The following is a 27130-nucleotide window of genomic DNA, read 5'->3' as shown; positions in this document are numbered from 1 at the left end:
AAAACCCTACTATGACAGGGCTGATCTCACCCTGCTCATGGCAACAGATGAAGGACAGGAAGAAGAGAGTGACCCTCTCCCTGATCTCTTCTCTTCCACAGAACAAGATGCTCTAGTGGAAGGTGTAGTTTTAGCAGATTGTCTTACTGCTGAGCAGAAAGACCACTGCATAAATCTCCTGGGTCAGTTTTCTGAACTCTTTTCTACTGTGCCAGGCACCACTTCTTGGTGTGAGCACACTATAGATACTGGAGACAGCATGCCTGTCAAAAGTAAGATCTATAGGCAGCCTGACCATGTCAGAGACTGCATAAAACAAGAGGTTCAGAAAATGCTTGAACAGGGAGTGCTTGAGCACTCTGAAAGTCCATGGGCCTCTCCTGTGGTGCTTGTACCAAAGCCTCACTCTAAAGATGGGAAAAGAGAGATGAGGTTTTGTGTAGATTACAGAGGTCTCAACCAGGTAACTAAAACTGATGCTCACCCTATACCCAGGGCAGATGAGCTCATAGATACACTGGCATCTGCCAAGTATCTAAGCACCTTTGATTTGACTGCAGGGTATTGGCAGATCAAGTTATCAGAGAATGCTAAAGCAAAAACTGCATTTTGTACTATTGGAGGGCACTACCAATTCACAGTTATGCCCTTTGGTATGAAAAATGCACCTGCCACTTTTCAGAGGTTGGTGAATACAGTCCTGCAAGGGTTGGAGGCTTTTAGTGCAGCATATCTAGATGATATAGCTGTCTTTAGCTCCACCTGGGATGATCACCTGGTCCACCTATGGAAAGTTTTGGAGGCCCTGCAAAAGGCAGGCCTTACTATCAAGGCTTCAAAGTGCCAGATAGGGCAGGGGAAAGTGGTTTATCTGGGACACCTTGTAGGTGGAGAACAGATTGCACCACTTCAGGGGAAAATCCAAACTATCATAGATTGAGTTCCCCCTACAACTCAGACCCAGGTGAGAGCCTTCTTAGGCCTCACTGGGTATTACAGGAGGTTCATAAAGAACTATGGCTCCATAGCAGCCCCTCTTAATGACCTCACTTCTAAGAAAATGCCTAAAAAGGTATTGTGGACAGCTAGCTGTCAGAAAGCTTTTGAGGAGCTCAAACAGGCCATGTGCACTGCACCTGTCCTAAAAAGCCCATGTTACTCCAAGAAATTCATTGTTCAAACTGATGCATCTGAATTAGGGGTAGGGGCAGTCTCATCACAACTCAATTCTGAGGGCCAGGATCAACCTGTTGCTTTTATCAGCAGGAGGTTGACCCCTAGAGAAAAGCGTTGGTCTGGCATAGAGAGGGAGGCCTTTGCTGTGGTCTGGGCACTGAAGAAGTTGAGGTCATACCTATTTGGCACTCACTTCATTGTTCAGACAGACCACAAACCTCTACTTTGGCTAAAACAAATGAAAGGTGAAAACCCTAAATTGTTGAGGTGGTCCATATCCCTACAGGGAATGGACTATACAGTGGAACATAGACCTGGGAGTACCCACTCCAATGCAGATGTCTTTAGTTTGGTGGGGGGGCGGGTTATGTAGGAAAGTACCCTCTTTTTTGGCATGGTTACCCCCACTTTGTGCCTGCTGTCAGTGTGGTTTTGACTGTGTTCACTGGGATCCTGCTAGCCAGAAACCCTGTGACTGTGCTCTCTCCCTCTAAATTTGGTTGTTCCTCACTTTGTGCACCCCACAATTGGCATACTGGTGCCCTCATGTAAGTCCGTAGTATGTGGTACCTAGGAACCCAGGGCATTGGGGCACCAGGGGTTCCCACGGGCTACAGCTTGTATTATACCACCTATGGGAGCCCATGCAAAATGTGCCCTAGGCCTGCCATTGCAGCCTGTGTGAAAAGGTCAATACACCAGGTCACTATAAGTCACCCCTATGGCAGGCCCTCCTAGCCCAGTGGGGCAGGCCCTCCTAGCCCAGGCAGGGTGCAAGTGCCTGTGTGTGAGGGCACCCCTGCATGAGCAGAGGTACCCCCATGAACTCCAGCTCCATTTTCCTGGGCTTCGTGAGTGCGGGGAAGCCATTTTACCCGTGTACTGGACATAGGTTACTACGTAGGTCCAGCTCCATAATGGTAACTCCGAACATAGGCTTGTTTGGTATCAACATGTCAGATTCATACCCCAATACTGTAATACTTGCATAAACCAGTTTGTACCAGTCCAGAGACCCCAGTCCCTGCGCTGGCGCAAAACTGGACTATGGAAAGGGGAGTTACCAGGGGTGGTGCCCAGAGCTCCTCCAGGTGGCTGCTTTATTCTGCCATCTTGAATCCAAGGTGGGCAGAGGCCTCTGGGAGCATCTGAGTGGTCAGGTGAGGCAGGTGATATCACAGCCCTCTCCTGATACCATAGGTGCTCACCGCACACCAGGCCAGCTTCCTACACTATCAGTCCAGACTCAGGTTCTTGCAGAAGCTGATGGCATGATCAAAGGCCCTAGACTTCCTGATCTCCAGGGAAGGGACCAGACAAAATTACTGGTACCAGCAACCAGCTCCTCCATATTTCTACCATTAAAATTCTAGAAGCAGTCACAATCTAAATCTGAATGACAAGGCTCTCCACAGGATGATCCATGGAGTTAGTAGAAGATTGGTCAAATCTTAGTAGTAACTGCTTATTATCAGTGTGCAAAAACTCTTGAAACTGGAAGACTGCACCAGCTCACACACAGCCTGCACATATAAACCGAACAAAACTGGGCAAATATGCACCCCCACACCTCAGGAGAGTTGTGGCTGATTTAAATAAAGACAGAGCCACTCCTTCTGTCGTGTCTGACAGGAAAAACAGGAAACCACCTGAGGGGCATTTTGTGGGTGCAGGTGGGAAAAGGGCAAGTTGTTAACAATCCATGCACATTGCGCATACTGCATCACACCAGTTAAAATGTTTTTATGTTTATCTTCCCTTCGCTTATTATGAATTTCCTTGACAGTACTGTGCATTTTAAGTTAAACATGTAAAAAACGTGAATGTTGCTTGAAGATGAGGGTAGCCATTAATTCGACAAAATGTACACACCTTTCTATGTAATTCTATATCTACATCGATATACAAGCCCTCTCCTCTTAACTTGAAGTGGTTGCTAAGGATATTAGTACTTCATTTGCCAAAGCTACTGGCTGGTAATTTGGCCTCTTCTGCTGGTTGTATCAGGCTAGTTTCTCTTCCTTCTGGGTATGTGAGCAGCACTTTATAACCTGGCATTCTGCCTATAAAGATGCCCTTAAGAAATCAAATTTGCAAATATTCAGCAAAAGTCTACCATGGCAACCATTTCAATATTTCTCTTCAGTCATATTCAGGTCAATGGATTTCAATATTTCTATTAATTCATATTCAGTACAATACATTTCAATGTTCACTGGAATTCTGTCTAGTTATGTTCTTTTGCACCAGTATGAAGGTGTTCCTTTCAGCCTTGCAAGAGAATCTCATGCCTTGAGGTTGATCACTTACTAGGCATGGCCGATAGGGATGATCATGCTATGCCTGATACAGAAAATTATGCTGGAGAATATTTAATTGTCTTCGGGTTAAGGGCTCACAATAGGAAAGAACTTAAAATGTCCACTGCTTCCTCTTTGGCTTATACACTTCAGTGGACACCTGGTGACATTTTTTATGCAAATAGGTATACCATGTTTACCACGCTTACACTTCAATATCCTACTTCCTCTGAATAGCATCCTTTAGATTATGTGGCAGAATATGTTGGCCACATGATGCATGCTCAAAATGACCAAGCTGTCGGCAAAAAGCTCGAGGCAGAGCATAAATAGTCAACAAATTGACCACGACTCCAACTCTTATTCCCAAGACGTTCCTTTTTATTCAGTGTGTGAAAAAGATACAGAGAGGCATACAGTGAGTGTTAGACCTGTCAGCTCTTGGAGTGGTTTGTTCTTTCTTTTTGCTTCTGACCTCCTGTTTTTGATCCTGTGCTGGATTTTGTTTTTGCTGGCTTTAGGACTCCAGGCACTTTACCAGTTCTGACAAGAGCTAAAGTGCAAGTGCTCCCTGTATAAATTGTATTGGTGATTGGTTTATCTATGACTGGCATATTTGATTTATTAATAAGCCCCTAGTAAAATGCACTACGTGTGCCCAGGGCCTGTAAATCAAATGCTACTAATGGGCCTAATGGGAGTAATCCTGTAAACATGTCTCAGACCTGCCACTGAAGTGTCTATCTGTGCAGTTTTAAACAGCCATTTCGACCTGTCAAGTGCACCCACTTGCCAGGCCCACACCTTCCCTTTTACTACATGTAAGTCACCCCTAAAGTAGGCCCAAGGCAGCCCCATCGGCAGGGTGCATTGTATTTGAAAGGTGGGGCATGTACTGGTGTGTTTTACATGTCCTGAAGTGAAATACTGCTAGATTTATTTTTCACTATTGCAATACTGTCTCTCCCAAATGGTAACATGGGAATTACCTTGAAATACTTTTAAGTGTAGTTTCCCATTGGGAGCAGATAGAGATCCGGAGTTTGGGGTCTCTGAACTCATAATTTAAAAATACATCTTTTGGTGAAGTGGGTTTTTGAACTGTGAGTTTGAAAATGTCACTTTTATAAAGTGGGCATTTTCTTGCTTAACCATTCTGTGCCTCTGCCTGTCTGCTGAATGCACGTCTGAGTCAGGATGACAGTTGGTCTGTTTGTGCATTCACTCTAGACAGTCACACAAAGAGAGCTGAGGTGGGCCCTGCAGATCCTGATATCCCATCACCAGGCTGGTGGGTCTTCCTGAGCTAGAGTGGTGGGAGGAGCTGACACTTGCACCTAAATAGGGATGTGTCTGTCCTCACACAAAGCAGTCTCCAACCCTCTGAAGAGTGTCTGAGGCCAGGACAGGGAAAGGGTTGTGAGCACTACAAAAACTTATCTTTGAAGTTTGCCTACTTCAAAGACAGAAATGTGTATGAGTGCTGGACCTTTGACATCACATATTTAGAATCCTTCTAGCCTAAGGAAATTCTACAAGGAAGAAGAGCTAGATGCTGTAGGAAGGACTGTGGATCTGCCTGTTGCTTTGTTGTGCTGGCCTGCTGCTTCTGTCCTGGGAGTGAAAGGACTGGACTTGGCTCTCTACATCCTGCTTTGAAGGCTCTCCAAAGGCTTGGACTTAGCTTCCCTCCTGTTAAGAACTGTCAGGGACATCATCATCTGCCAGTGCCTAGGCTCTTCTGCTGAGAGTCCTAGCTTGCCAAGTGGTGCCAACTCCATTCCCTAGGCAGTTGGAAATGCAAGCTGGGGATCTGAAGGACTATCAATCAATCAAACATTTGTAAAGCGCACTACTCACCCGCTAGGGTCTCAAGGCGCTGCAAAATCCACGCATCAATGCGCCACACTGGAAGAATTGATGCAGAAACCTGTCTTGCGGCTGAAGAATCAACACATCACCTGCCCGCAGCTGGATAATCGATGCAGCACCTGTCTTGCGGCTGCAGAATCAACGCAGCACCTATTTCATTTCGTTCCCATCAACAAGGCATGTCTGGATTTTCCACGATTCGTGCCTGGGTGCCAATGTTTCATCAACCTCGCACCGCAATAAGGAACCTAGGCTGCATGTGTGAAAATCGACGCATCACCTTTCCTGCAAAGAAAGAATCAACGCATCACCTCCCCTGCCAATAAGGAACCGATGCACCGTCTCACCTGCAAGGAAAGAATCAACACATCACCTTCCCTGCGCAGTAAGGAACAGACACATCTCTTTGCTTTTCCAGCACCTCACTTCCCCTGTGGCCCACATCGTCTTTGTTTTTTACACATCCCAGGTACTTTGTACTAAAGAGACACATCCATTGATTCCTATCAATTAAGACTTGCTTAAACTTTTTAAAATAATTATTTTGACTTGTGTATGTTCAATTTTGTCGTTTTGGTCTTGTTTTACTCAAATAAATATTGGCTATTTTAAAAAAAAATGATTTGGAATCCTTTTGTAGTGTTTTCACTGTGTGTGTGTGTGTGTGTGTGTGTGTGTGTGTATATACACTTGACACATTGCATCTGAGATAAGCCAAACCGCTTGTGCCAGGCTACCAAGGAGGTGAGCAGGGGATATCTTTTCTGTGTGACTCCCTTACCCTGACTACAGTGAGGGTCCCTACTTGGACATGGTGCAAACCACTGACAACTAGAAACCACATTTCTAACAGTGAGCCTGGTCTTCCTGCCAGAACAAGTTACAGGATGCAGTTGGTCTCTAAAAAAGTAACGTAGATTTAGCTAGGTTAAGGAATATGATTTCTCTATAAATCCAGGCGTTCCTTATTTCCTGGACCCAGCAGGCTTTTGTTTCCTGGGAAGTGCCAGCAGCAGACATTTTTCTAGAGTGAAAATGTATTCAAAAGTAGAACTGGCAGGTTTGGAAACTTGACTGGAATCTTAGAACATTAACTCCATATACCTTTTTGTTAAGGAAATGGGAAAGTACATTTATTCTGTTTCCTCCATGACCAAGGCATAGCGTTTACTTGGGAGAGGCAGGCGTCTTTTTTTTTTTTTTTTTTTTTTTTTACCAGGCTGGCAAATTTATGAGCCCTACCTCTTTGTCAAATGTGCACACATTCCAACAGCCATACCTTCTACCTCGAAGGCCCAACATCCCATTTTCTTCCAGGAACAATGGAGGGGTGCTTGTTTCACCATTAGGAGTACTAGGAAACGCTAACCCATTGCAAAGCAAGTGCTCCACCTCCCTCTACTCTAAAGTTGTAGGCAGAAAATACCTTATCCTAGATAGACTGGTGAAACATTTCTATAGGTCCCCGAGATTTTCAAACAGTACGAGGTTTTCACCTAGGATTTTACTTATAGCTCTTCCAAGAGGTTCCTCGACTCACTTTTAATCAAAGTGATTTCTGCTGACAACATGGAGATTTCAGATATTCTTATGAATGGTGACATGGTGGTGTTTCTTCATCCAGTGGGTTGGAGGGTAGGGGCTTCACAGAAAAACAATCTTAGTAGAAAGAAACAGCAACAGATGAGTGATAAAACAGAGGGAAATCGGTGTGTTGGGTTGTTACTCCCACTTTAAAGTGGAAACAATAGTTTCTCTCAGCAATAGCCTGTTATTAGGAATTGGTTGGTTCAACTGGATCAACAAGATGCATATCTTTTGGTTCCAGTTTTCCAGGAACACAAAGAATTCCTCTAAATTGGGTGCCAAAATCTAGTTTTTTAAATCACTTCTATCACTTTTGGGCTGTATTTGATCCCTTGGTATGCCACCAAACGTCTGATCCCAGTGTTGCCGGTCAGTGCTTAATTTCTAAAAAAAAAAAAAAAAAAAAAAAAAAAAAATGTCAGGGATTAGGGTTCTGTTTTTAGAAGAGTACCACTCACTGCCATTGCTCAACCTGCTCATTTCCACTACTAGTGCCACACTACGTCTACGTATGGACTGGCAGCACTCTCCTGCCTTCAGGTCTTTCTCCTAAGACGTTTTTCCTGTTTTGCATCTCGTATTCCTCTGCCCTACGTTCCTCGCTGGTTCTTCCATTCCATTTTCTGCATTCTTCTATCTCACACCCTTTTTCATACCCTCCTATCCTCTTTCTTACTCTCCTTACTCTCTCATATGTCTCATCCCTTTTTATGTCATCTTCCCTCTCCTCTCTCGCCTTTGTGTATCCCCTCTGTGCTCTGTCCATCTTCTTCTCCCTGACCTGTCTTCCTGTCCCTAATCATTGGTGGCTGAAGAGGAAGGGTTGAACCATTTTCTCACAAATTCTCCCAAGTGACAGACAACTCACTTCTTGCCTGTAATACCATTCTATATGTTGTAGCATTGTGTGACGTTGCTTGCATCAGAGACCTGTCTCGCATGAGCAAAGTAAGAGCAGGCGCAGTACAGTATCTGCCTGCCACGTCAGATGCTGTGTGCACTCCTTCACTACGGACAGCACAAAGTATCTACGTTTTACTTTAGTGAGGGTATGTAGTCATAACATGGGGATACTGACTGTGACTGCACCTGCACACCACAAGTTTGTCCACTACGCCACACTTGTGTTCACAGTTTACTAAGGTATCCAAGAAGAATGGCCTACAAACGAATGTGAAAGTCCACTGTCGTATAATATAGGACATTAAAAATAGAGATGAACTTAAAGTGACAGAGAGGAGCTGCACAGCAACAGAAGAGTTGGAAGACATTCTGAACAAGAGTGCACACTATTTTTATGCCGGCTATGGTCCATAATGAAGAAATTATAGAGATCATCATAAGCCAGTATCGCACTAGACCCCAGGATAAACTAAATTCTACATGTGGGTTTGACTAGGAGGAGCTGGGGGGAGGTTATCAGATGCTAGATCAGAGAGGTACGGGAGAAGCTGTGTTAAGAACTTGTTAAGGAGAGATCCTAAAGTGAAGTTGGGATGGGCTGACATGCTTGTGCACATCATACCTTATTCCTGCCCCCCACACTCATTCCTCCCTCCTCCCTTCAAACAATCCTGGCTAAAACCTAGATGCCAGGAAGGATTGAAAAGACACATTCCGAGTCTTACAGGCAGTGTGATGAGTCACAGTCATTTATTAAGGGCACGTCGACTATCTCTCTGCCCCACTGCAGCTGAACAGATTTTAAGTACACAAGCTTCCATCTAAGGAAATGAACATCAGGGAGCATGTATTTGGCACATGCTCTGGTCCAATGCTCTTTGAGTAGACAGTGTTGAAATCCACTGCCTCAAGAGAAAATAATCGCATCCAATTTAAGGCTGTAAGAATGGGTCTTAACCGTTTCCCTCTACATTTAGCCTTCTAGATCTTTACACCCACAAGCTCGCTACGGGGTCAAAAGGGTGAGGGAGGTGAGAAGAAAACGACAAGGTGACCCAAAAAGGTAGTGGGCCAATGAGAGTTTGTTGGGGCGTGGATAGCTACAAGGAGAACCCAGGGTCAGGTGATGCCCTTGTTTTCTTTCTGGGCGATGAGTCTGTGAGAGTAGAAAGCGTTTGCAGCAGAAATCAGCTGCAAAACACTGCATCAGATGGCCTTTCTAGCTCGTTAAAAAGCGGACACGTTCAAAACCAGCAGCATGCACGTTGCCACACCAGTTGCATGGCCTGGACAACTGAGGGACAGTTATGTTATCCTTGTAACACGTTTTGCCATTGTCCCCAGAAATGTAGAGGTAGCACACAACTAAAAACCCAAGGAAATGCCAATAGGAGCGTTTTGGGTTTAGACTTTCAGGGACTCAACGAGTCGCACATTAAAGGACCACTCTTTAAGGATGTATGTCAGAATATCGAGCATACAAATATTGTAGCCAGAATATTGACCACAAACATATTGCGACTATAAATATTTATAGCCAAATAGAGATGTACTATAATTTCAAATCTGCTCACAGATCAAGGTATGTAGACAAGGCATGTAGATGTGGGGTTAAATAGAGCAAATCTATACTTACCAATATATACTTCCCTTCATAATGTATTTATGGTAGATATTCTGGCTATGGTAGTTTTGTAACATGATATTTAGAAGTCGCTATTCTGGTAGTATAACCTCTTGGAAGATCGTACGGTAGTGGTAAACCATCTAGTTTAAGCAGTATATATTATTATTAGAAATTAATAGGCCAAGAAATGTTAACGTTTTTATAAAAAAAAAAAACAATAAAACGTATTGATTATTTAGAAAACATCCAAAGTAACTTCATAAATTTATATGGCATATAGTTCACATTAGATTATTTCAGCACATACATTTCTATCACCCTTTAACCACAGCAGGGAAAATCAGAGCTACAAACAGATACAAATGTAACCTACGACATTTCTGTAATGAACTGGTTACTGTCTGTAGTCTTTTTGAAGTGTTCAGGGCCCCCAGGAGGTAGTTAGTATAGCCATGTTTTAGGTCCTCCGGGTCAGTAAAGGCAGTGAACGTGCACTCACCCATGCACAGTATTTCATCAGTGCAGGCAGGCCGGATGATGTTAAGATGGTGTGTGGCAGCACAAGCACAGACGTCTGTGCAGCGGTGCGGTTGGCATGGAGGAGAATCACGCTGGCCTCTATGAGAGTTGCATGTGTGCGGCATGTAGCTGTTGCAGCAGGGATGCCACCGCTCGTTTGGGTTGCACAGGCTTGTAGCCATAACTCCCCACCACATGTGGTGTCACGCAGCCAGATACAAAGAATCGTATTAGATCCTGACAATATCTCTATATGCTTCATGTTTTTCTATCCCTCACCTGAAAAGTGTGGCATCCGGCTTTGCTGGTTGCCAGGGTACTGTCCGGTTCTGGAATGTTGTGGGTGATTATGAAGCGGACTGGCAGTTGGTGAAGGCAGAGGAACTGGATAGATTGATGTGGTATTGTACTCTTATTGATGTACCTAGTCACTTGTTGTTAAGCACTGTACATGTACTTGTTTGTATTGGAAGCTCTATGTGTTGTGAACAAGACCGTTCTAAGAATATGGAACATAGAATGTGAAAGAGCTCAACAAGGTTCCTAACTTGGGCAGTTGGAGTGGAAGGTCTTGTTGACAGGATGAGGCTTCTTTACACAGGACTTATACATAATAAAATAGATCAAATATACAAGAAATGGAATCCTGATTACTTCATTTTGGCGACGAGGATTTAAAAGACTCACGTATCTGAAGCCTCAACTGGATGCCGCCTCTTTCCCTGATTACGTGAAACAGGTCGCTCACGATCCGGCACAACATTTGGAACAGAGGAAGACGATCGCATCTCTAAAATTGCCGGTGAGTGATCAGCCAGGATAATAGTTATAACTATTTTTGGCTTAATACTGCGAAGGAACTGAAATTGTGCTCGCGCACCAAGCGCGAGGCATAGACACGTCTTCACCAAGCGCGAGGCGTAGATGTGTCTCCAAGACAACGGAAAACTGCGTAGGCGTCCGTCTGCATGCTTGTGTCTTCAAGGCAACCAGGAAGTGTATCGAGACGCTGCTTAAAGTGGCACGCACACATTCTTGAGCGTATTGTGTTCGCAGAAACAACGCGTTTCCAAAGCATTGAGAGTACGCGTCTCCAAGGCATTGAGAGTACGCGTGTAGACGCTGCAGAGACACGATTGCTGCACTTAAAGAACGGTTAAAACTGAAATAATTTTAGAGGGTGGAGAGATATTATTTCAACACCAAATTTCACCCTCCATTGTAAAATTGGATTGATCTGATTTGATCCAACGGATACCACAAAATTAATTATATATATCAGAAATTGTTTAACTTTTTGGATAAGCATACGGGAATATTGCTGTTTTCTTTTCTATTCAAATTCATACTAGAATAACTTCAACATGCAAAATGTACCAGCAGCACCTTTTTTTCTTGATATCTCCGGGGGAGCCTCCTATCAAATGGCAGAAGTGGAAAAAAGTGTTCACGAACTACGCTAAAGTCTGTGGCACGTCTCTTAGTGCTGAGAGGAAGACTTCCTTACTAATGCATTGTTTAGGCACAGAGGGACAAGAAATTTTTGAAAACCTGCCAGAGTTATCAGACAGTGACTCCAATGGACTCAATGAATATGAGATTTGTATCAAAAAACTTGATTTGCATTATTTACCAAAGATATGCACAGTATTAGAACGTTATCAATTTGGAAAGAGGTTACAACGACAAGATGAAACAATTGAACAATACATCACGGCACTACGTGGTCTGGCCACTAACTGTTCTTTTGGGTCTTCTTATGAAGAGCGACTAAGAGATCAATTCATGTTGGGTTGTTCTTTAGAAAAGGCCAGAGAAAACATGTGGCAAAAAGACAATCCATCCTTGGATGAAGTGCTTACCATGGCTAAAGCCTGTGAACACTCTAAAAATTGTGTTCAAATTTTGAAAAATCAGAATACGACCATGTTTAATAGTGATGTGGAAGAAGGGGGGTCAGTAAAGACTGTATACGATACTAAGACAGAATTCAAACATGTTAGAGAGAAGAATGATGGTAAAGGGGTAAAAGCATTTAAGGGTAAATGTTTTAGGTGTGACAATGTAGGTCATATGGCCAATAACAAGCAATGTCCTGCTTGGAGGGTAGTGTGCAAAAAATGTGGCAAGAAGGGACACTTATCAAAGTGTTGCAGGTCAAAAATGGGTATTAAGGAAGTTAGTGAGGTGGATTATCAAGATACCACAGATGAAATAGATTTGGTGAATGAAATAGATATTTTGCAGATGGGGTGTACATTGAATGGTCCTCTTGAGACTATTTTAGTGAATGATGAAAGAGTAAAAGTTTTGTTTGATTCTGGTGCTAAAATAACCTTAGTCCCCAAGAGCTTTTATGATCAACACCTGAAAAACAAACTAAGCTTACAAAAACCGGACATTTCTCCCAAAGGTTACGGGGGGGTGCCAATCAAACTACTGGGGTACTTTTGGGGTACAATTGAGTTTAAAGGACGTGTAATACCAGCAAAAGTGTATGTATCATTGAAAGGAGATTCCTTGATAAGCTGGTTTCACCAACGTGACTTACGGGTTTATCTTGACCCGAATGAGGACCCATCTGTTCTTCTTAAAGATTCCCTCAGTATTGAACAAGTCGAAGGACAAGGGAAAACATGGATAGAAAAATTCCCTGGTGTTTTTAGGAAACAAATTGGCTGTATGAATAATTATCAACTTAAGATTAGTTTGAAGCCTAATATTCAACCCAAAGTAGCAAAATTAAGGTCAGTCCCTTTCACTGTTAGACACAAAATGAAAGAAGAAATAGATAGGTTACTCTCTAATGGTATCATTCAAGAAGTTGATGCTTCTGAATGGGTGGCCCCAGTAGTCATGACAAAAAAGGCTAATGGAGAGGTAAGACTTTGTGTGGATCTCAGAGAATTAAATAAAGCTGTGATTGTGGATCATCATCCTCTTCCCAACATTAATGAAATGCTGTGCTCTCTTAATGGAGCTAAGCACTTTTCTACTCTTGATCTTTCTTCTGCATATCATCAAATAGAACTACATCCTTCTTCTCAAGATCTTACAACTTTCATCACCCCTTTTGGTACCTTCAAGTATCTCAGGATGCCTTTCGGCCTAATCTCAGCGGCATCTGTATTTCAAAGAGCACTTGAAAAGGTATTGAGAGGGGTGGAAGGTGTTAAGATCTATCAGGATGATATTTTGGTATTTGGCAATGACTTAAGTAAACACGATAAGTATTTAGAAACAGTTTTACATCGTTTGGAGAATTCAGGTCTAACTCTGAAATTTGAAAAATGCAAATTTAACACCTCTACTATTGAATATTTGGGACATGAGATCTCGGGAAAAGGGATTCGTCCCAAATCGGCTTTAGTTAACACAATCATAAATATGCCAACTCCAGAAAACAAAGAGGAACTTATAAAGTTTCTTGGTATGGCTGAGTTTTATAATAAATTTGTATCAAAATTTGCTGAGAGAACAAGAAATATGAGATGTTTATTGAAGAAGGGTAGTGAGTTCTCCTTGAATGACCAATGTTCAAATGAGTTTCATGAGATTAAACGGTTATTGCACTGTGCAGTTGATTTAGGGAGCTATGATCCAAATGATGAAATTAAATTGATGTGCGATGCCAGCTCCAAAGGCATTGGTGCGGTGTTGATACAAAGGGCTGAGGGTGTTGATAGGACAATTTTATTTTTATCTAGAAGTCTGAAGGGAGCAGAACTCAATTATTCTGTTATTGAAAAAGAAGCACTGAGTGTTTATTGGGCAATAAGAAAATTGAGGAAATTTTTGTGGGGCTGTAACTTTGAAGTCATCACAGATCATAAGCCTCTAAAGGAAGTTTTCAAGAACAAGGGAATCGATTTAGTCTCACACCGCATCCGCAAATGGGTTGTGGCCCTACAAGAGTTTGACTATACAGTTGTTTACATACCAGGAGTACTCAACATACAAGCTGATTGTCTCTCTAGACTATGTAAGCCCTATTTCTCTGAGGAAACAGAGTGTGAGCATGATACTGTTGATGATGAAGACTTGTTCAGTGATGACTTTGACCAGGATATAAGAGTTTGTTTAGTAACAAATGCTGTTATCAATGAATCAGAATGGAGAAAAGAACTACAGAAAGATACCACCTTACAAAAAGTGATGGAATGTACTAGAAATGGGTGGGGTGTTAAAGGCAGTTATGGGGAAAACTTGATGCCTTTCTGGCAGATAAAGGATGAGTTAGTGATTGTGGATGATCTTTTAGTCAGAGGTAGTAAGTTGATTCCTCCCAGTTCTTTGAGGGAAAGATTATTGACACATGCTCATTCTAGTCATATGGGTATTTCAAAAACTAAAGAAAGGCTTAGATGCACATACTGGTGGCCTGCAATGGACACTATGGTAGAGAGAGAGGTAAGGGAATGTCGCTTTTGTGTTCAGTCAGACAAAGTCTTAAAATGTAGAACACAACCCATGGTGATAAGGGAGGATGCCTTATCACCATGGTGATAAGGGAGGATGCCTTAGGACCTTGGATGGATATAGCCTTAGATATTTTGGGGCCAGTGAGGTTGGGCTCAGTAGACAGGTATGTACTAGTTTCCATTGATATGTATTCAAGATGGCCAGAGATAAAGATAGTAAGTTCAGTGGAATCTAAGGATGTAATTGCCTTTTTAGAGGAACTTTTTGAGAGGGAAGGGTTTCCCTCTTCCGTTCTTACAGACAATGGGGTTCAATTTGTGTCAAAAGCCACGGAATCCTTTCTAAAAGATAGAGGGATTAAACATAAAAGGGCAGCTTTATATCATCCTGAATCCAATGGGGTAGTGGAACGCTTCATTAAGGTACTCAAAGAAAGTATACAACTGGCACAAAGACAAGGTAGTAAATGGGAGAGCGAAATAAAGAAGAAAGTACGGGAATATCGCTTGACTCCACACTCATCCACAGGGGTGACACCCTTTCGCTTATTTAAGGGAAGGTTACCTTGTCATGAGGTAGCCCCTCGTTGGGTACAAGAGAAACGTTTGGGTATGGATCCTCTTTGCGGGGATGTGAAGGGATGGAGGAAGAAAGAACAAGAGAAAAAGAATTTAAGGAAAAAATGGTATGATGTGCACAAAAGTGTAAAAGAAACTAGAATAAGTGTTGGAGATTGGATAAAGATAAAATCTCCTAGAAGGGAGAAAACAGATACCAAATTCATAGGTCCATTTAAGGTTTTGAAACTTTTTAAAAATGCAATAAAGACGAATGATCATAAGATATGGAATTTAAACAGAGTGGCAAAATGTGGTATCAGTAGACTAGAGGAGTTTCATAAATCTGTCACTCCGGAGGCAAGTACTCCGGAAGTAATTGATGGGAGGTCTCATGTTGATGCAACAAAAAAGGTGGGTTTCAGACCTGTGAGATCAACACGGAGACCAGAGAAATTAAGGGACTATGTATAATTTTATTTGTTTTATAGTCTCCAATGGTACTATGTTTTTAGTCTGTAATGTAAGGGAGGTGATGTGGTATTGTACTCTTATTGATGTACCTAGTCACTTGTTGTTAAGCACTGTACATGTACTTGTTTGTATTGGAAGCTCTATGTGTTGTGAACAAGACCGTTCTAAGAATATGGAACATAGAATGTGAAAGAGCTCAACAAGGTTCCTAACTTGGGCAGTTGGAGTGGAAGGTCTTGTTGACAGGATGAGGCTTCTTTACACAGGACTTATACATAATAAAATAGATCAAATATACAAGAAATGGAATCCTGATTACTTCATTTTACTCCTGCTTGCTCTCTAATAAACCTCTTATCTCTACCTTAATTGCGTGCGTCTCACTACAAAAAGCACCCTGGCTTACGGAATACAGGATGGCAATACCTTTCCTTGTTCCATTTACAGCCCTTTGATTTATTCAGACTTATTCAGTGTTTCAGCTCTCATACCTTAGACATACACACAAGGCAGGATTTTAAGTATTCCAATTAAAGATATATAACAAGCTGACTTCAGGATAACGATTTCTCCTTGATGAAGTAAGTTAGCTGTAGTTAGACTCCCAGAACAAAGGATACCAATCCAGGAGCCAAAGGCAAAAACAAAGAAGCTTGCAGTAAACCAAAAAACGCAACAGAAACAAAGAGATGAGGTTCATGAAACTAATACCATGGAATCTGAATAGCAAAAAAACAAGAAAGGGGAGAGGGAGTGTAAACGTGTGTTAACTATAAACAGAAGCAAAGAGTCTTCAAAATATTGAAAGTTGCCAGATGACAAGTTACTTCTAGTGGTGCTTCTACTTGTGACCCAGAAGTGCTTATGTCTCCCACAAGCAGTTCCTTTCGATGCTGTTCTGATCCTGCCCCTCTTATGTGTCATAGCTGCCACTGATTGGTCTGCTACAATCACAAATCCCCTTTCTGCTCTGTGAGGTGATCTGCCTAAATTCAAACGCTTTAAATGCCAAACCTGTTTTACATTATGTCCGATAGTGCAACTGTCAAAGATCTGCCCCCAGATCAACTGGAAAGAGTGGGGTACCAACCATAAAAGGTGAACACCAGGTGAGCAACAGGCTCAAAAGTTGTGAATTTCCACAAGCGTTCACAAGAATCCCAATCCAATACACTGAAGTTCTCCATGGATTAAATAAGGGTCAAGACTGACATCTACTTCAGCTCAGAAACTCATCAAGCATTAGATGTGAGGGAGGGGACACATAGGATGATAAAGCCACCTTTATTCTGACATTGTGCACTAACAAATTTTGTATGTGACCCCAGAATTGTCAAGTGGTGGGTGGATAACCAGGTGAAACAGCGGATTTTATATACAAGAGCTAGAGTGTGGTTATGTTTGACTTACATCATGTAGTGCCTGAATCATTCACTCTGTCTGTCAATCAGAGGATGATAACTCATGAATTTAAAGTTACTGGTGCCCGAATGGTGAAATATTTCATTTCAGAATGTACTGAGTCCACAGACAGAAATCACCATTGCTGGTAGTATCGGTTTGGTTCCCTTCTGGAAATATTTAATGATGATCCAATAATTTTGCCTTTTGAAAATCAATCATTACTTTGGCCTCACAACAAGAGTCATAATCTGATTCACTGAGGCAATCTCCAGTTGATGGCATGGGAAATGTATGTCTGCCAGGGCTCTTCCATGTCCTTTGTCTTCAGCTTTTATCCACCTAAACATTTTTTAGGATTCAGAAAATGTCAAAGTTTACAAGTCCCCTTCAATAACTTGGAGTGGTGAAAAGGAGCATCAATTCCACTTCACTAGATGTCATTCTAGTTTTGAATTTCTTGGCTTCTCCTACCTCTCAAGGAAAATCATTTTACACTATCAACTGTTTCAGGTTGGCCATGACTTACATACATTGGGGGATCTGTTCCACCCCATCCCCTCACCAACTCTATAGCTTTACCTATTACCCTTGGTTCATTGTTAATCGACCATGCAAAGCACCCCCCTACTACCCACACAACCTCTCTCATGTATATGGTCTACTACTGTTGAGGCCAACACACCTCACTATCCTACTGTCTAAATACATTGCATTGCTCTCTTAATTATAAGCGCAGTGCCTTGTGTGATATGCATATCTTTAATATAACTGGGCAATGTATTTTTAGGGTATGTTCCTATCTTTTGAAAATTCAATAAACAGTTAAAAAAAAAAAGTTTAAGAATGTTTTAAGAAATGAACAGGCACATCAGCAAGCTGAAGGTAAGGTAATTGCTTACTAGCATTCCAAGACATTGTTACTCATGGAAGAGAAAGGACCCCTATCTTAGCCATTATAAACTATCTTTATGAGTACACGGATTACATAGAGTCTCAGAACGTTTATTACTCCCACCTGGGATTTACAATTATTTAACTGTGCCCCATATTATTATCGGATAAAATGATCATTTTCCTTCTCCAGTAGGGTGACTCCAAAACATTAAAGCCACATTTGACCATATATTTTGGGTTAGTTTCAATATATCTGAAATTAGCCACTTTAGATATTCCAGTAAGATTCAAGACTTCAGTCACATTGAGTTTAAATACTGCGCCCAGAGGATAAGACGGCAGTTGGGCCCAGAATAAAAAGGGCTTATTACTAATCATCGCTTGAATATCCTAAAACCCTTATCTGATTTTCCTTAAGGTTGGAGTTGATTCATCCACTATCTTTTCTCTGCCTTGCCAGTTGGCATGTCTCCCAAATTAGCACCAGAAATAGCAGCAACTACAATCTTAGCTTTGTAAACAGCGTTCAAATTGACAATAGACTGCTCCTCAAATGGTGAATTAAACTTCAGGATGCCATCCTCTGATTGGGTCAAAGGCAGCTTGCTTTTTCCCATCTAGTAATACCCTGAGCCAGAGGTAATGACTCACATACACAGTTTGCAAAGGAGGTAATTATTTCTAAATTTGCACCGTCTACACTAAAAGGCCATCTAAGAATGTATTTTGAGATCGTAATCATGTCTTTCATTTTTGATCTATTCATAGCAAGCACAATCTGATTACAATAATTTAAAAATGTTTCTAAATAAGCAGGGAGCACAGTTTCAGTTTAAACCATCAATATAGCATCATCAGTGAACAGCAAAAAACTACTGGCAAGTGTCCAACTCTCTAGAGATCTGGGGCTGTATCACTCATATGGCACATTTACCTTGCAAACAAGGAAAATGCGCCATATTAGCATGAATGCGCTGCTCCTAGGGCAGCCGTGAACTTGCACTGCTCTGAGGTTAGTGTATTCATGTGAGAAACAGAGCAGCTGCTTTAAAGCCTCTCCATTTTTCACCGTGCAGGTGGCAACCTCCCTGCACTTTTGAAGGGGGATGAGAGATACCCTTGCAGGTGGGTGCAGTGAGAGCTGCTTTGCCCCTGTGCCCACGTCTATAATACGGTGTGAGGGCAGAGGCTAAGGGATTCCCTCATTTGCATGGGGCCATGCCCACATCCAAATGAGGGAACACCCTCTGGTGATAGCACTGGTGTTATATGTGCGCCAGTGCTATAGGTTACAGAAGGGGGCCGTACAAGCGTCTGCGGCCCCTTCTTTAATACCAGACTGCCCTCGGCATTTCTGTAGTACGGCCCCTGGTAATATTAGAGCCAACATATCTGGGCGGTCATTTAAAACATATTAAAAGGTGCTGGGGGCACTCCTACATCAAAGTGAATAGCCCGATTGTGCACCACTCCAGATGTGAACCTTGTATAACTGTGCATTCAGACAGTTGCCACCAGATTTAGCACAGGCTGTCCTAGGACAGTCTTACTGAGGGATTACTAGAAAAGTGCTCTATTAAACACAGTTGAAAGCAGTCTACATATCTACAAAGCCTAAAAACAGGTGTCCTTTCTTGAGCTTCTCTTATTTAATATAGAAGAGGTATAGACTAAAGCTTTGTTTGAGATTGGCAACCCCTTTCCAAATTCTTGCATGCAAGGAGATAATTTTCTTTTTGTCACTTGCTCATATCTTTCAAGATGTGGGTTATGGCATTTGCTGTGAATTACACTCAGGTCATTGGCACTCCATCAGTTACAGGTGCTAGAGATGCTGTGGTTTGCAGATTGGTACAAGCCAAAATTGTAAGTTGGTGCAATCCTGGCAGACATTCTTAAGTCTGTTGATTGGCCTAAAGGTCTAATGTTTAAACACATTATTACAAGCCATTGGGTCACACATTTTTGATAATTGACAATATATTTTAACAAGCAATAGTGAGCCTCGAGTCGTGCCACGAAATGCAGATTTCCTAAGTACAATATTAAAGGGCAGTAATGATTTTATTAAATACATGTAGGCGAATAATATGCCTTTGCAGTCTTTGAAAAGTTCTGCTCCTCCTCAGCTTATTCAGACATTACACTATATTTATATGGTTCAATTTTCGGCTCATATATGGTTCAATTTTCGGCTCCAGGCATATTCTGTTCTCCCCTAGTATCTAAAGAAAATTTGCTTCAGGGTACAAAAAAATAAACGTTTGCTGCTTCTCTTGAGGCTCTTCCCATTGTTCTACTGTTTCACATTTTCCATGGTTTCCAATCTGATGTATAGTATGGGAAGGAGGTGGGATCAAGGAGTCCATGTGTTCATGGAGCTCCTTTTAAGGCTAATCCTCTTCATAAAAGTGCAACTACCGCATCCTTCTTTTCCCCGATGTAAGCCTGGACATCTAGTTAGGAGAAAGGCAGTCATGGGAATCTGGAATTAACTCATAGCTAGGAATATTAATGCTTCTGTAGTGTTCCATGTACATTTGATGATTGTCTATAAGGGAAGCAAATTTGTCTCATCACAAAGTGATGCAACTACGTTGTTCTTCCTGAGTCTAGAGGAGGGTGAACGATGGGGTTTATACATATGTGATTCCTTATGTGTCTGGTGCCTCAGTGTTAGAGTGGGATGGGGGTACTGTACCAGCCCGTAATTGTGGTAGTGTTTCCCCTGGGGTAAGGAGCCTTTGTTTGGCAGTTTAGCATCTGAATAGTTCTCATCTCTGTTCTTTTCACTCTTCTGTCTTCTCACTTCCTCCTATAGCTTCTCTGAGAGCCACCAGTGAGTAGTACTGCTATTGTGTCGAATTGCAAAGTTTTCTAAAAACTGGAAAGCACTGCAGGAAGTTATCATACAATGTAATACTACAGATTTAGGCAGGAGCAAACATTTATTTAATGTGTCCTTCCTTGTGCAAAACCTACCCGCTTCAATGCATACTGTGGAAATTACTATCCACCATTTTTTACATATATTGCTCTCTTTCCTGGCCGGAAATGTTGCCAAGTATGGTAGTTATCTATATGTGCGCAAAAACTATATCCTATATATTTCTTTTTTGTCTCCTTTTGATAACTGCTAGTTATGACTCCACTGGCTAAACTTAAATAAAAAATGAACCACATTTGGTGTACCACATCAAAAGAGAGGCTTTTGTGACATCTTTGAACCCCTATGTAAACTCCCATTTGTTGTGATTGGTTTGGTACTTCTAACACAGTGGAAAACATAATAGCCTGTTTGTATTCTAAAATTAGGTCTTGAATTTACCATGCTAGTTAGCTATGGCTGGGTTGCAGAACTGCTGGGGTTGCAGAACTGCACTGCTGTCTACATTTAGCTAGGGGTGCTTCTGCCATTTATTGGCTACAGAGTCGTGGTGACTATGCATGGTCTTTGGATTGGCTAGAGAAAGGCAATCTTGCTTACCCCGAAGCAGGGGCCCTCAGGGATAGGAAAATAACCCCATTGTGGGCCCTTCGCACAGGGCTAGTAGCCTCCTCTTCCTTGGCAGAAGAAAGGTGCTGGAAGCAGTGTCATGAAAGGTCAAAAGGGGGCAGTTGATCCCACGAAAATTCACCCATAGTAGTAGACAAGTCAAATTTGGCAGGGGCCTGACCACCAACCTGTTTTGGAGAGCCTTGCATATAATAAGGATTTTTGTGACACACGTCATCTATTGGATCTGTTCGTCACAAAGCTCGCACCCATCCACACCACAACATTAAGTAGTGGGTAATGAAATAAAAACACAGCTTATGTCTTCTGCTGTTACTGAATATTACATGTTTGTGCTATTGCAGGAACAAGCCAGCAATGAGTGGGGTAGAAAGGGGCACGGCCAACTAGAACAGGAAGGAAGGGGGTGTCACCATTCCCCTGTGTCCTTGGGAAGCCAAAAGACAGGTGCTTCTGGTAGCCAAAGAAGTGATGCACCACAGGCTACTTACACAGCACTCCCAGCCTATTCCCTCAAAAATAACAGCTGTGTGAAGCCTGAATGTGTTGCCAAGTTCTTCATTAAAACGCATGGGTGGGGAGCAAAGCCTAGTTGGAAGGTGGCTGACAGCTTGGGGATTGCCTTGCCAGGTTCACATCGATGGATGTCAGTTCGCCAGAGGTAGCAGATGTCACATCTGACAGCCTTTATTCCCAATGACATCATAAGAAGGGACATTATGGCCCTCATTATGACATTGGCGGTAAATGTCGCTTACTGCCTTGGTGACGGCCGCCAACATACCGTCGCGGAGGCGAACATCCGTTCGCCATATTATTGCACACACACACACACTAAATCGACAGAATACTGCCACAAACACATATCCGCCAGACCAAAGGTTAGTGTTAAAGTGTCAGTACAAACACTTCATACCGTTACGCCAACAAAACAACGCCCAACACATTATGACCCACGAATCACCACAGTGGACATTCACTGCAGTAAACCATTGGCGGTATACACCGGCATGGCAGAAAGGCCACCCAAATACCAAACAACACAACACTGGCCAAAACTAAAATCACACACCTGACACTGATGCACACACCACATACACCCACCCACCCACAGCCCCATAAAACACCCACCCACATTCCCACAACCCTTTACGAACACGAAAAATAGCGAAGAGATAGCCATGCAAATCACAGCAACAACTACACACACCACAAATACCCATCCATACGTCACGCACCCTGCACCTCACCACATTATTCAACACCCACTGCACAGCACACACCACACAACACCCATGTCCCCACAAAGGCACCCCCATTTCACAGATGAGGAGTTGCGGTCATGGTGGAGGAAATAGTCAGGGTAGAGCCACAGCTGTTTGGAGCACAGGTACAGCAAATCTCCATTGCCAGAAAGATGGAGCTATGGCGGAGAATCGTGGACAGGGTGAATGCTGTGGGACAGCATCCATGAACAAGGGATGACTTCAGGAAGAGGTGGAACGACCTACGGAGGAAGGTACGTTCCATGGCAGCAAGGCACCAGCTCGCCATCCAGAGGACTGGCAGTGGACACCCACCTCCTCCCCCACAGCTGACAGCATGTGAGGAGCAAGTCTTGGCAATACTGCATCCTGAGGGACTCACTGGAGTAGCTGGAGGGCTGGACACTGGTAAGTCAATATTTACAACCTATCACCCCCCAATACCTGCATGCCATCTCACCCCCTCACCCTGACTCCCATCACTCCACTCCATCCCACACAGTGCACCTACACATTTGACTAACCCCAATGCCAAGCACTGCATGCCATACCAATGCATGTGCAGCCCTCCCAGCCCTGCATGTACACCCACCATCAATACATGCACGGCATGGAGAACAAACAATCCCACAGTACATCACCATACACAAACAAAGGTGGCAGGGCAACAGCAACGATATAGGGGAAGCTAGGGATGTAGAATATGTCACAGATATGAAGCATAGTACATCACTTACACCGACAGGTGCCCCAGCCAATCCCACTGACGAGGAGGTGCCACGACTATCCAGTCCCCCAACAGAAGATGCCCCCAGTGATGACAGTAACTCTGGACTTCTGGATCTGGATGAACTACCTGGCCTATCAGGGACCACTGGTCAGTCGCCCACTCCAGCCCACCCCCAGTCCACCACAGAGTCTCCCTCCTCAGTACCCAACACCACAGCACCCACCCAATCTCCCCACACCTCTGACCCCCCAGGACAGGTCAATCAGCAGTGTGTCTACCTGTACAGGGATCCCAGTCCCCACCTCACAGCCAAGACAATCAGGGTCTGGGGTCAGTGGCAGTGGGCTCACCGGTCAGGGGACGGAGGCACAGGAGGACAGGGACACTCGAAGGACAGCTGTGCGCCAGGGGGAGGCTCAGGGAACTGAATGTCCAGGAGGCACTCGCTAATGTCCTGGGGGCTTACCAACAATCCCAGGACAAAACGGGCCAGATTCTTAACAACATGCAGGAGATCCAGCAGCTGCAGGAGGTACACCATCAGGAGACCAGGAAAGATTTGCAGGCCCTCAACACCACCATGGTCTCCTGCAGCATGGGTGCTGGCTGAGATGGCCAACATCATTAGGGAATATACAGCACACCAGCCCGCCCCTCCCACTAGCCAGTCAACTGAACAGCCCACCACATCTGCTGTAGCTAGTGGACAGGAGGCCCTGCCACAGGACCTACAGGCCACCAGTACCCCTCCCCCTGCAGAAGGTGAACCCCCCGTTAACATTCCCTGCGACCCAGACACTTGCCAAGACCAAGACCACCGCCAGGAAATGAGACCCTCCTGAATGTCTCCCTTGTGTTCCACTGTCTCACCTTGTCCACTTTGAACTGCCATTGCTCCCATTCCTATGGCCCCTTGGACACTGGACCTGTGCTACAAACAGACTGGACCAATACCCTGGACTTACATCTACCATCACCCCATTCTATTGCACTATTCCTTCTATAAATTTCACTACAATAAACACCCTTGAACACTTGAGTGATAGTGCTTTATGTGATGAAACTGTGCAATTATGTTAACAGTTACATCTTGTGCAATTGACATGAACTTTGTTACAGTATACAAATGATGAGCTGTAGCTGTCTGTAGTCATCACATCAGTGCACAGTTGTAATAACACCAATATCTGCAAATTGAGAAGGCATAGGTGACAGTCAGTTGAGATGCAAAGGGAGTGACTGCCATCCTGCTACAGTCACACTGAAAACATAAATAATTAGAGGAATGGTCAATTCCACTGTCTTACCTGTGTGTCACTGGAAGTACTGCCGTATTACTGATGTTCTGTTGTCCACATCCTCATCCTCTGCCTCCTCATCCTCACTGTCCTCAGTGTCCACTGCTGCCACAGGGGCATTTCCAATCTCCTCCTCCTGCAGATAAGGCACTTGTCGTCTGAGGGCCAGGTTGTGCAACAGGCAGCATACTACAACTATCTGGCAGACCTTCTCAGGAAAGTAGCACAGGTATCCACCTGTCAGATGGAGGCATCTGAACCTGGCCTTCAGGAGGCCAAAGGTACGTTCTATTATCCGCCTGGTTCGCCCACGTGCATCATTATACCGATTCTCAGCCCCTGTCCTGGCATTCCTCACAGGGGTCAGGAGCAACAACAGGTTTGTGTAGCCAGAGTCACCTGCAAGAATTGAGGGACAAACATTAGCCTTACACAATGGTATGGGGTTGACTCCAGAAGGCATACACTGACATATATTGTGTGGGGACTCAGGCTCACCTATTAGCCACACCCTGTGCCTTTGTAATTGTGCCATCACATTTGGAATGATGCTATTCCTCAGGACAAAGGCATCATGCACCGAACCAGGATACTTGGCAGTGATGTGGGAGATGTACTGGTCCGCCAGGCACACCATTTGCACATTGAGTGAGTGTAAACTCTTCCGATTCCTGATCATCTGTTCATTGTGGCAGAGCGGGGGGGAGGGGACAAATGCAATATGTGTTCCGTCGATCACCCTGATAATATTAGGAATATGCCCCATTGCATAGAATCCAGTCATCACAGTGGCCAAATCTTCCACTTGGGGGAAAGCTATGTAGCTGCACGTGTTTGAGCAAGGCAGACAAAACCCCTGTCAGCACTATTGAGAACATTGGCTGTGACATTCCTACTGCCAAGCCCACTGTCACTTGGAACGAACCAGTTGCCAGGAAATGGAGCACTGATAGAATTTGCACAAGAGGGGGGATCCCAGTGGGATGACGGATAGCTGATATCAGATCAGGCACCAATTGAGTACACAGCTCTGTGATTGTGGCCCTGTCCAGTCTATAGGTCAGTATTATATGCCTGTCCTCCAGAGTAGCCAAGTCCACAAGGGGTTTGTACACGTGGTCTTGCCTCCTCCTCCTATTCCTCCACAGTGGTAGGTATCTAAGAGACACAAGAGTGAGAAGGGTGTCACAAACTGAACAATGGAACCACCACTCCAGTTTAACTGAGCATGGATGTAATCGGACAATGTGAATGGCAATGTAGGTACAATTCACAGCAATGACGCTGTTTCCAATTTGTGATTGATGTCCACAACCATAAAATGGCGACCGCCTGTCCTGTAAGTATGGACAGGTGAAAGTGATGTGACTCCGCCAGCGTTGGGCGTCATGACGGAAGGCGGTCTTGCACCGCCATGCTATTCCTCATTGGATAAAATGGGGCTCTATGGAGTATAGTGTCCAATGGGGATCACCGGCGGCAGTGACGGTTTACACCACCGTGGACGTGACTGCCATTTTCTATCTATAACCTCACTTGATTCCTGACTTTCCACAGGACAACACCTACAGTGTGCAGTGTGCTGCTGTGACCTATGTCTGGATCCTGCCATGGCCCGTGTTACAAGAGAAAGGGCCCCTGCCTTCACTTCAGTGGAGTTAGAGCGCCTGGTGGATGGGGTGCTACCCCTGTATGGACAGCTGTATGTGCCTCCAGACCAACAGGTGAGTACACCATGGTGGATGATTCATGCGACAAGGTTGCATGGAGATGTGAGTGCTGGCAGTGTGTCATTTGGGTGGAGGGTATGTCTGGTGGTAGTTTACATGCATGGCTCCGGGTGATACGTGTGCCAATGGAGATGGAAATGCAATTTGTGGGTGGTATGTGTGACAGGCTGAATTGTATGGTTAATGGTGCCCTCCTGTCTATATTACATCTGCAGGTCAGAGCCCATCAGAAGAAGGGATTGTGGCATGCCATTGCCAAGGAGGTGCGGACCCTGATGGTCTATAGCAGGCGGTCCACCCACTGCAGGAAAAGGTGGGAGGACCTGAGATGCTGGGCCCGGAAGACTGTGGAGGCCCAGCTGGGGATGGTCTCCCAACGAGGGTGGGGTGCCAGTTGGAACCTAACCCCTTTGATGGCCTGCATTCTTGCGGTGGTGTACCCAGAGCTGGATGGGCGCTTGAGGGCAGCATGGAAGCCAAAAGGGGGTGAGTACAGTGAGCGTGACAACCATTTTTGTTGGCTGGCATGGGATCCTGGTGGTGGGTTTCAGTTAGTGGGTGCCCCTTAATGCCAGCTCAGACATTACTGTGTGGTCCAGCACAGGGTAAATGGGTATATAGCAAAATATTGTAACCTAGCTAGGTAGGTGGCATTCCATGTCAGACAGGGCTTGGTGGTTTCCAGGAGATGTGCAGTTGGCGGTGGTTGGCTCACACCTTGCTGTGGTACCTAGCCAATGGAATGCCACTGCAATGCTTAGTGCTTAATCCTGTTCCCTGTGTGTGATGGTAATGTGAAAGCCATCTGTGTTGTTGGTGCTGTAATTGACCCAGTGCTCCTTTTCTCCCCCCCCT

This window comes from Pleurodeles waltl, chromosome 4_2, assembly GCF_031143425.1.
Source record: "Pleurodeles waltl isolate 20211129_DDA chromosome 4_2, aPleWal1.hap1.20221129, whole genome shotgun sequence".
Lineage (NCBI taxonomy): Eukaryota > Metazoa > Chordata > Amphibia > Caudata > Salamandridae > Pleurodeles > Pleurodeles waltl.
This window is presented reverse-complemented; position numbering follows the sequence as displayed.